Source organism: Pinus tabuliformis, chromosome J (assembly GCF_031772625.1).
Source record: "Pinus tabuliformis cultivar Carrire ecotype Pingquan chromosome J, CPIR1, whole genome shotgun sequence".
Lineage (NCBI taxonomy): Eukaryota > Viridiplantae > Streptophyta > Pinopsida > Pinales > Pinaceae > Pinus > Pinus tabuliformis.
Genome location: NC_142295.1, coordinates 44,919,880 through 44,930,530, shown reverse-complemented (window position 1 = coordinate 44,930,530; position 10,651 = coordinate 44,919,880). Strand labels below are relative to the sequence as shown.

Genomic DNA, 10,651 nt, shown 5'->3' with positions numbered 1-10,651 from the left:
CTACAAATCCTTTTCCAGAAAATATTTTCACTCGAAAACACTATACCAATTCTAGTTTACCCTAATCTTCCCCAACACCGTCCACACCCCTACTCTAATTTTACAAAGCTTATGCCATACCGGACGTCTAGATGTATGTACAAAAGTTTCAATCACACAATAGGTCTCTCCTCTCATATTAAATTCCCTCTTTTACATGTATATGCAAAGTTTCTCCCATCAAAGGTAAAATTTCATATTGAGAGGTCTCGATTCACATCTTTGTGGTTACTACGCTCTTCTATTGAGAAGCAAATCTTCATTCGACCACATACATACAATGGGATACAGTGAAAAGGGTAAATCTTCATTCAACCATATACATAACAAGACAACGGGATACAGTGAAAAGTGTTGGACACCTAATCCTCTAAGGGTTGGTGTGGAAGTTGAATAGTCTAAGGAAGTTCAAGAGACCTTGGAATACGAAACCAAAGGTCATATGAATGTAATATAAATGTATATCATTTGTTAATAATAGATATACTCTCATGCTTATCTTTAATATTCTATTGCTGCCATGTATGTGTTTAACATGGTATCAGGGCCAACGCCATTTTTGGCTTCCCTCTCTGCTTTGTAACTCCCTTCTGCCTATGTTCTGCCTATTTTGCAAAACTGACCTCTCTCGCAACTATTGCAGATGTTCAGCTGGTTATGTGAGACAACTGCTCCGTGGTTCTGGACCCTAATCGGGTATTTTTCTTTGTTCATACATTTTATTTATAAATCACAGTCAATTAGTGTTAAGCGTTAATATTGAGTTTAAGCGCTAAGCGCCTTTATTAAAAGTATGAATTAAGCACGTGGGTGGTATTGATAAGTGGGAAGCGGTATTTCGCACGCCCTAAAGGTTGTAAACGGTATTCCTAAAATTCGCGCGATTAACCTTAGCGGGCGACACGTAGCATGGGAAAACCACTTTTCTCGCGCGCTCTTGACCTGATATCGGTCGTGCAAAATTTCACGCGGTATTGCGCGACAGTTGTTTGCTTGGATGGGTCACATCGACGGTGGAGATCATCTAGGTTAGTTGGTGAGCAGACGACGCGATATCCGTTGGATTTGGAGAAGTGAAATCAACGACGCAGATTGAAGTGCTTGATAAAAGGAGAAGTCAACGAGGGACCAACAACGATTGGTCAGATAAGCGGGACCTTCAGGGGGGAAATCCACGTATAGAACTGGATTTAAGAAGATCTGACGGTGATCGCATCGGAAGGTGCATGTGAGTTAATTTAAATTTCAGAGGCAATAAGGTTATGAACTGGGGTTTTAATTCCTTTCAGTTTCGTGGAAAATTTGAAGGTTTTCCATATACCAGGTAAATTAAATAGTTATGCTATTTTAGCAGAATAACTAAAATTGGAGGTTGAGGCTAGTTGGCGCAAGTTATTGCGCGATAACCGTCGGATTGAGGAATGAGATCGACGGTGAAGATTTAATGCGCTAAGGAGAGCATCGATATATGTGCAAAGGTTTGTGGAATGGAAGAAAGGTAAGGTTTAAGTGTGGGCTTCCGTGGAGTTTATTTGGCCAAGAACGATTTGGGTCCCTGAACAGAGGTGGACTCGACCGAACATTCTGTGGACCCCTTCACTAATGTACAAAAGTCTATTTCATTCAACCATACACTACATAGTAGAAAAATAATTTCTGGCCTCTCTGAAAACTGTTAGCAAGAACATCAATGAGAAGGATAAGATTGTCTGAAATTTCAAATACCTCTGCTATGTCAGTGAAAATCACAGATCCTTCATAAGTTTTCAGGTACAACCTCCTGAAGAAATAGTCCACTTGTTCTTTGCGTGTTATTCCAGTCGGTACAAGAGGAATATCTCGAATGAGGACATCAAATTGTTCTGGTTGATTCTATCTTTGGCTAAGAAGGATATTACAAAGTCAACTTCCATCCAGTTGAACAAAGGTAGAGGTAGGTTATCGACGTAAGAGCACAAAAGCAGTAAGAACTATTATGCAACTTTCTAGAACAGAGGATATTGCAGCAACATTGAATTGTGAGTGACTGTTGCTTCTTCCTCATTGGTTAATAGTTGTGATCGGTTTCTTTAAAGTGTAAGTTTGATAATGAAGAAAATGACAATACTTGATAATGCATTAGAGTTGTTAAATACTCTAATACATTAGAGTTGTTAAGCAGTAGCTCTATTACCTCTAAACTAGAATGTATAATATCTCCTCAATTGTGCATTAATTCTCTATTGAAGCATTGAAGTTTGTACACTCGTCCGTTGGATAAAACGTTAGATTGTGAACGCATATTTTCAAGTTGATTGAAGGCTGTTGTTATATGTGCATTGGAGCTACAATATATTTGTGAGATGGGATGCAGAGTAAATGTGTTTATATACAATGTGAGTGTTTAGGAATGTATGTGCATCTTTCTGGATTGTGTAGTTGCCATTCTTTGCGTTGTGTAGTTGCAAACTGTGGTATGTGCATTAAACACTAATTTTGGAGTCATATTTATTGCTATTGAGTGTTGGTGTACTAGTGTTGTGGGTCAAATATGCCTCTACTATGTATTGGAAAAGCTATATGATTGTACCAACGTTGTTTATAGAGTTGTCTCTATAAATAAATAGAACCATTGTTAGTGTATTCTCTGCACTTTATACAAAAGAAGTATTTTGTGGAGGAGAGAAGACATTTGTATTGGCTGTAATATTGGTGCATTTGTTGTGAAACGGTTCTAATTGGTGAAGTATTAGAATTCCTCAATACTATGATACACTCAGCAACTGACAACACATTCAGAATCAGCAAGACTCCCTCTCCAAAATTCAGACTTGTCTACAACATGCGCAAGAAAACATTGCTTTTTTGCAGCTTGAATCTCATCTGCAGCAGGAAGAATTACAGCAATGGAGTCATCATTCTGAACTTGTTTCTATTCAAAAGATTGAAACAGACTCCCATAAACAGCAAAACAATAATGTTACAGTTGATTCAGATCCAGTGTCCAATAAAGCAGAGAGTTACATGCAGATGCAGAAGTTCAGTTTGTACTTCCCAAGCCCATCATCAGACCTTGGGAAGAGCTTGTCCACGACAAGCACAGAATAGGTCTTGGATATGATAAGGAGGTTTCCTTTCATATTCCAGATTACTCAAAGCCCATTTAGTTTCAGAGTGTTGGATTCCTTCATGACAGTCCACCTTTAGCTGTTCCAGATTCTGCTCCTCCTCCACATCAGCCACAACAAGTTGTTAAATGCCAACACTGTGACCGAGTTGGCCAAATGAAAGATCATTGTTTTGATCTTCATCCATGTAAGCACTATCATAAAACCAATCATTCTTCAAACAGTTGCTTCAGGAAAAAACCTCCTACAAGAACAAAGATTCATCTTGGATGGATCGCTTCTTGGCAATGGGCATCAACAGCCAAGAAGATATTCCAGTCATATGTCAGAACTTGTTCTAGAGTATTGAACAGTCTTGCAGTTGAATTTTCTCCATCATCTCACCTTGTATCTGACAGAGGGGAAATTATGGTCATCTACAAGCTTCAAAGCCACATCAAGTGAGCCTGAGCCACAACCTGCCATACCAGATTCAGAGTTGTATCCAGAGACAAAGATGCCCCTAATCATGCCTTGAGTTGGTGATGCCTCTTCAAAGAATTTGGGACACTTCCTCTAGCAGAAGACTTCAGCTTCTTGCCAGTTTTGGAAGAGTTCTAGGAATTGCATTAAGCATTCCAGAGTTGTTGGTCATCCTTAAACCATCACAGGTTGAGACCTCCCTTTTGAGGTTGAGGTTCTCCCTTTTATGCGGGGTGAGACCTCCCTTTCATGGTTGAATGTTTCCCTCTTCAAAACATCAGGAGCACTTCCTCTAGCAGAAGACCTAAGCTTCATGCCAGACTTGGAAGAGTTTTGGGAACTGCACTAAGCATTCCAGTGTTGGTGGTCATCCTTAAACCACCTCCCTTATACCAACATTTCAGAGAGCACATTCAGCCTAGTGCTGCCATGCATTTTTGCACGTTTTGTATTACAACTCTCTTCTTGGACTCATACATAACCCTTCGGATTAAGGGGGGGAATGTTGGACACCTAATCCTCTAAGGGTTGGTGTGGAAGCTGAATAGTCTAAGGAAATCCAAGAGACCTTGGAATACGAAACCAAAGGTCATATGAATGTACTATAAATGTATATCATTTGTTAATAATAGATATACTCTCATGCTTATCTTTAATATTTTGTTGCTGCCATGTATGTGTTTAACAAAAAGCATCGTAACGCAAGGGAACATCCTGCCAAAATACTCTTGGAAATGCAAACAATCCAAATAAAAAGAACCAAAAAACGATTCTCCTAAAGCATCGACCATATATCAAGTATGAACCATATGTCTGGTATAGAAAAGCCGCATCGATTTTTTCACATTAATCTATAGCTAACGGCCCTATCAGTCCTGCATCATTCTTGTTTAGAACTTCTTTGCTGAACATAAGAGAGGTTACCCTAGGACTTGGCCATTTATTACAATCCATTTCGGATTTCCGACACTAGATACTCATCAAAACAAGTTTAAATGGAATGAGGATATGTCTGAATTTGATTTTACAAATACAAACACAAACCACCAAAGAATACAAGTGATAAAATATTATACCTAGTTGCCTAAACTACATTTAAATTTGAGCACTGACCACTGATCTTATTAAAGTCAAGAATTCAACTCCATACATACAGTAGCATTGATATTTAAGAAATAATCAGCAGTTCAAAATATATGTATACATGAGCATTTTCACTTATCACAAATAAATCAAACAAAAGGTTTATTGTCGAACAGATAACCATTTGTCCTTGACATTACAGAAACCATGTGCCTCATTACTGAAACCCCAAATCAATCATGACTGTCACCACTGCTAGTATTAGTGGACAATAACATATTTTCAAAAGCTGCACATAAGTTGATGGATGAGCACTGCATAGGATCATTCCATGAAGGCACGCAGCTTTTGGGCCTATATAGTCTCATCCTTGAAAGTACAACTGCTAGAGAGTCTATACACCCAATCATTATTCCCTGTTGCTTAGATATCGAGCTTTGGTCACTTTGGATTTGACAGTAAATGCCCAGAGACAGAGTTATCTTCACCATGCTCTGTCAGATTTGAATTTTTGAAGTGTGCTTTTCTTAGCCTTGTACATGGATATGATGGAGGTAGGGAATTTTTTGACCACTTATCTTTGGCAGGGAGGATATGTTTTCTCTTTTCTGACCTGCTGTCCCTGAGATTTTCATTAGATTCTGTATGAAACTTGATTTAGGGGTGACCTGCAGCAACAAAAAAACAGAGAGTTAGAAAAACCATATATGGAAATGGTTGCATATTGAGAGAAATATAAATATAGAAAATATGTATTGCTAGACAATGAAAAAGTCTTACTTAAAGGCTAAAGCTTCTTCAGGCGAAAATCTCCTTTCCATGTCCCTTGAAAGCATCCTTGACAACAAATCCTTTGCTGGTTCTGAGATGGACTGCCACTTTTCAGAATGAAAATCCAATTGGACTTATTTTATTGCTTTATATACAGCTTTCATAGAGTCCCCATGGAATGGTAATATGCCTATGAAAAGTTTGTGCAGGAGAACACCAGCAGCCCACACATCAACCTTCTCTGAATACGTCCCTGTCCAAATTTCAGGAGCCATATATGCAGGGCTTCCCAAAACACCAGCTAAGGCTGGACCTGTTTGAATACAAACAAGGCCTGTTAAAGAAATACATTAAAAAACCCAAGTTATTAATAAGATAATGCTCTTTTCAAAGCTGATTACAGTTTAGCGCATAAATAAATACCTTTTGTAGCTCGGTTAGACAAGCCAAAATCAATCTATAGATACTTGATATTTATGAATTAAAGTAATCAATAGAAGTACTCATAGCCTTATCCAATATTTTCAAAGAGCAAAATGATGGAGTTCATTTATTAATTCAAGACAATTGGTTCAATCAGTTCTGAACTTTTATCATTAAGTCCAAATCTTAATACTACCAAAACAATTTGCATGCATATTTTCCTCATCTCTCTTATACCCGGCATCGCTTCGCTGCCAGCGAGCGTCCATAGCCCCGACGAAGTTGCCTTAGTATCATATAAGAATTGACCCGCTGCCAGCAAGCGTCCATAGCCCCGACGGGTTTCCTTATACTTCCCACATTTCTTTTGAAAGTTGCATTAGTATCATATAAGAATTGACCCGCTGCCAGCAAGCGTCCATAGCCCCGACGGGTTTCCTTATTTATTTTGAAAGTTGCCTTAGTATCATTTAAGAATTGACCCGCTGCCAGCAAGCGTCCATAGCCCCGACGGGTTTCCTTATTTATTTGATATCCTTTGAATTTGTATATATGTATTGCTTTTGCAATTTTAGATATTTAAGAAATGGGGTGATACGAGAGTTATTTTGATGAGCAAATCTTTTGATGCATTAATGATTTAACCTAATAATTTACCATTCATCACCAACGATACCAAAGTCTTTTATTTTAATGTGAAATGGATGGAGCTCTTTAAAAATAAAAGATAGGTATTTTCCTTGACTAATGAAAACTTTTGGCAGTAAAAGTAATATCAAGCAGCAAGAAACTCATCTGACCACACTAAAATCTCATCACAGTAGCAACAAATCACACCCATATGTGTGTGTCTCTGAGGTAGTTTCCTGAAGGCCAACACCTTTCACACTAGAAAAGAATGAAATGCATTTTTCTTTTCGACCTGCTCACTATTAGCTTTGAGTTATAATCTATGTACAACATGCTCTGGGGGTGGCCTGCAACAGCGAAAAATATATGGTCAGAGAAATTCAAGATAGCATATATATAAAACATACAACCTTGGGCAATGCAACAATTTTACTTACTCAAAACCCCCCCTAGAAAATATATTTCCGCATCCCTCAAAAGCATTCTTGATAGTGAATCCTTTCCTAGTCCTGAATACTCATATGGAGCATCCATAAGGTCATAAGTCTGTGTTGCGTGGATATCAACCTGTGGTTGCTTTGGATGTGGGAGACGCTGCAAATGCCTAGAGAAAGATTCAATTCCTCCATGTTTTTTTAGATTTGTGAGGTGTGCTCTTCTCTCCCTTATACATGGAGATCATGCAGATGGAAATTCTTCTAACCATTCACACTGGAGTCTGGACAAGAAGGATATGCATTTTTATTTTTTCACCTGCTCATTATTAGCTTTGCATTATAACCTGTGTATAACATGCTCTGGGCTTGGCCTGCAACAACAGAAAATATATGGTCAGAGAAATTTGAGATAGCATATATACAAAACCTAACACCTTGAGCAATGTAATAGTTTTACTTACTCAAAAATCCCTCCAAGAATGTTAATTTTCTGCATCCCTCAAAAGCATTCTTCATAGCAAATCCTTTGGTAGTCCTGAATGCTCATATGGAATGCCATATGGAAATCATGCAACTACAAATTCTTCTGACCATTCACATTGGACAAGAAGGATATGCATTTTTTTTTTGACCAGCTCACTATTAGCTTTGCATTATAATCTATGTACAGCATGCTCTGGGGGTAGCCTGCAACAACAGAAAATTTATGGTCAGAGAAATTCAGATAAAACATATACAAAACATACGACTTTGAGCAATGCAACAGTTTTACTTACTCAAAATTTTATCCTTGAAAGTATACTTCCCACATCCCTCAAAAGCATTCTTGATAGCAAATCCTTTGCTAGTCCTGAATACCCATATGGATCATCTATCAGGTCATAAGTTTGTGCTGCATGGAATCTGGATATCAACCTCTAGCAGCTTTGGATGTGGCTGACTCTACAAATGCCTAGAGAAATATTCATCTCCTCCATCTTCCATTTGATTGTGAAGTGTGCTCCTCTCTCCCTTGTACATGGAGAATTGAGATTAGGCGGCTGGAATTTATTCTAACCATTCACACTGTACAAGAAGGATAAGCATTTTTCTTTTTGACCTGCTCATTACTAGCTTTGCATTATAATCTATGTACAATATGCTCTGGGGGCAGCCTGCAAAAGCAGAATATTTATGGTCAGAGCAATTAAAGATAACACATAACAAAACATACAACCTAGAGAAATGCAACAGTTTTACTTGCTCAAAATTTCCTCCTAGAAAGCCTATTTTCCAGATAACTCAAAAGCATTCTTGATAGCAAATCCTTTGCTAGACCTGCATACTCATATGGAATGATATATGGAGATCATGCAGCTGGAAATTCTTCTGACCATTCACACTGGACAAGAAGGATATGCATTTTTCTTTTTGACCTGCTCACTATTAGCTTTGCATTATAATCTGTGCACAACACACTCTAGGTGTGGCCTGTAACCGCAGAAAATATATGGGCAGAGAAATTCAAGATAGCACATATGCAAAACATACAACCTTGAGCGTGCAACAGTTTTACTTACTCAAAATTTCATCCTAGAAAGTCTATTTTCCACATCCCTCAAAAGCATTCTTGATAGCAAATCCTCTGCTAGTCCTGAATATTCATACATAAGGCCCTAGGTTTGCACTGCATGGATATCAACCTCTGGTTGGTTTGGATGTGGCAGACTCTGCAAATGCCTAGAGAAAGATTCATCTACTCCATGCTCTCTTTGATTTGTGAAGTGTTCTCTTATCTCCCTCGTACATGGAGATCACGCAGCTGGAAATTATTCTCACCATTCACACTGGACAAAAAGGACATGCATTTTTTTTCGACCTGCTCACTATTATATTTGCATTATAATCTGTGCACAACATGCTCTGGGGATGGCCTGCAACCACAGGGAATATATGGTCAGAGAAATTCTAATAGCAGATAGACAAAACATACAACTTTGAGCAAAGCAACACTTTTACTTAAAATTTCCTCCTGAAAAGTCTATTTTCCACATCTCTCAAAAGAATTCTTGATAGAAAATCCTTTGCTAGTCTTGAATACTCATACAGAGTATTTATAAGGTCATAAGTCTGTGCTACATGGATATCAACCTCTGGTTGCTTTAGATATGGAAGAACCTGCAAATGCCTGGAGAAATATTCATCTCCTCCATGCTCTGTTTCATTTGTGAAGTGTGCTCTTCTCTCCCTTGTACATGGAGATCATGCAGCTGGATATTCTTCTGACCATTCACACTGGACAAGAATGAAGTTCATTTTTCTTTTTGACCTGCTCACTATTAGATTTGCATTATAATCTGTGCAAAACATGCTCTGAGGCTGGTCTGCAACAGCAGAGAATATATGGTCAGAGAAATTCAAGATAGCACATATACAAAACATACAACCTTGAGAAATGCAACAATTTTACATGGTCAAAATTTCCTCCTAGAAAATATATTTTCCACATCCCTCAAAAGCTTTCTTGATAGCAAATCCTTTGCTAGTCCTGAATACTCATATGCACTGCCACATTTCGGAATGAAAATACAATTGCTTGTTTTATTGCCTCAAATATTGGTGTGACAGATTCCTCATGAAATGGTAACCGTAATACATATATTGAGAGAGTGTGCAGGAGGGCACAAGCCACACACTTATCAACTTTTCAAAATGATGTACCCAATGTTCCACCAAGTTTCGGGGACGAGGAGGCAAGGGAGCGAGGATATGGAGGAGCAACCTATGAAAAAGCTCCCCACCAATGTTTAGGAAACGTGGGGGGACATCGGGGTCTTAAAAACTTATAAATATAAAATATAAATCGAGGAATCATATAACTGAAACAAATCTAAAATGAAAAGCATGATCATTGATATCATCATCATATAAATTACAATCATACATCATACATGTAATTTTGTAACCGTACAATGTAACTACTAGTCTACTAACTTACTAACAATGCACAATGAAAATAAATTATAAAATTATAAATGTTTAAAGTTTTAAACTTTAAAATTTAAACCATATTGATGTTCCACTTCCAACTATGAACATTGAATATTGAATAATATAAAAGTCAAGTCTGATACATCAGCGGCAGAGTTCCTTTCAACGAAAGAGAATACAAAAGGTTGCTTGGCAATGGCAGCAGTGTTTAGTTCAACGAAGGAGCAAACAGAAAATGAAATGTGAAATAAACATAATGTAAACCCTTCCCAGTCGGTCAACAAATATTAAAAATTACGATTTTTTTGTTTCATAAAAAAATTAATTGCGAATTTTTTCTAAGGAAACGACCCCTCGAGACCCCTTAAGACCCCTTTCGCCTAGGAAACGACCCCAATTGAAGAAAACGACCCCAAAAATGGAGGAAACGACCCCTTTCAAGTTTTCTCGCATACCCTGTTTTTTGGGAGCGTGGGGAAACATTCCCCTCTCGTCCCCAAGTCCCCAGAGCGCGAGGGAGCTAGGAAACTTGACCCCTGGGTGGGGGGATGCGACCCCGTGAAACACTAGATGTACCCAAGTCTATTTTTAATTTAGACAAGCATTGCATTGCAACATGGAATGAAGGAAACCACAGTCTGCTCCTTTTGGGAAAGAGCATTTGTAAAATCATAAGTCTGTGCTGCTTCGATATCAACCTTTGGTTGCAGAATATAAGCTAGTCTTGTT

The 10,651-nt window shown here is 38.2% G+C and overlaps 1 long non-coding RNA gene across 1 annotated transcript; it reads right to left on the bottom strand.

Annotated features, from left to right (window-relative positions):
- Positions 1-4,788: 4,788 nt before the first annotated feature.
- On the bottom strand, positions 4,789-7,633 carry LOC149225404 (uncharacterized). The gene is made up of 4 exons (XR_016246960.1): positions 7,414-7,633; positions 5,886-7,323; positions 5,472-5,775; positions 4,789-5,359 (listed from the first exon to the last, which is right to left on the bottom strand). It is a non-coding gene; the product is annotated as an uncharacterized LOC149225404 (long non-coding RNA).
- Positions 7,634-10,651: the final 3,018 nt, after the last annotated feature.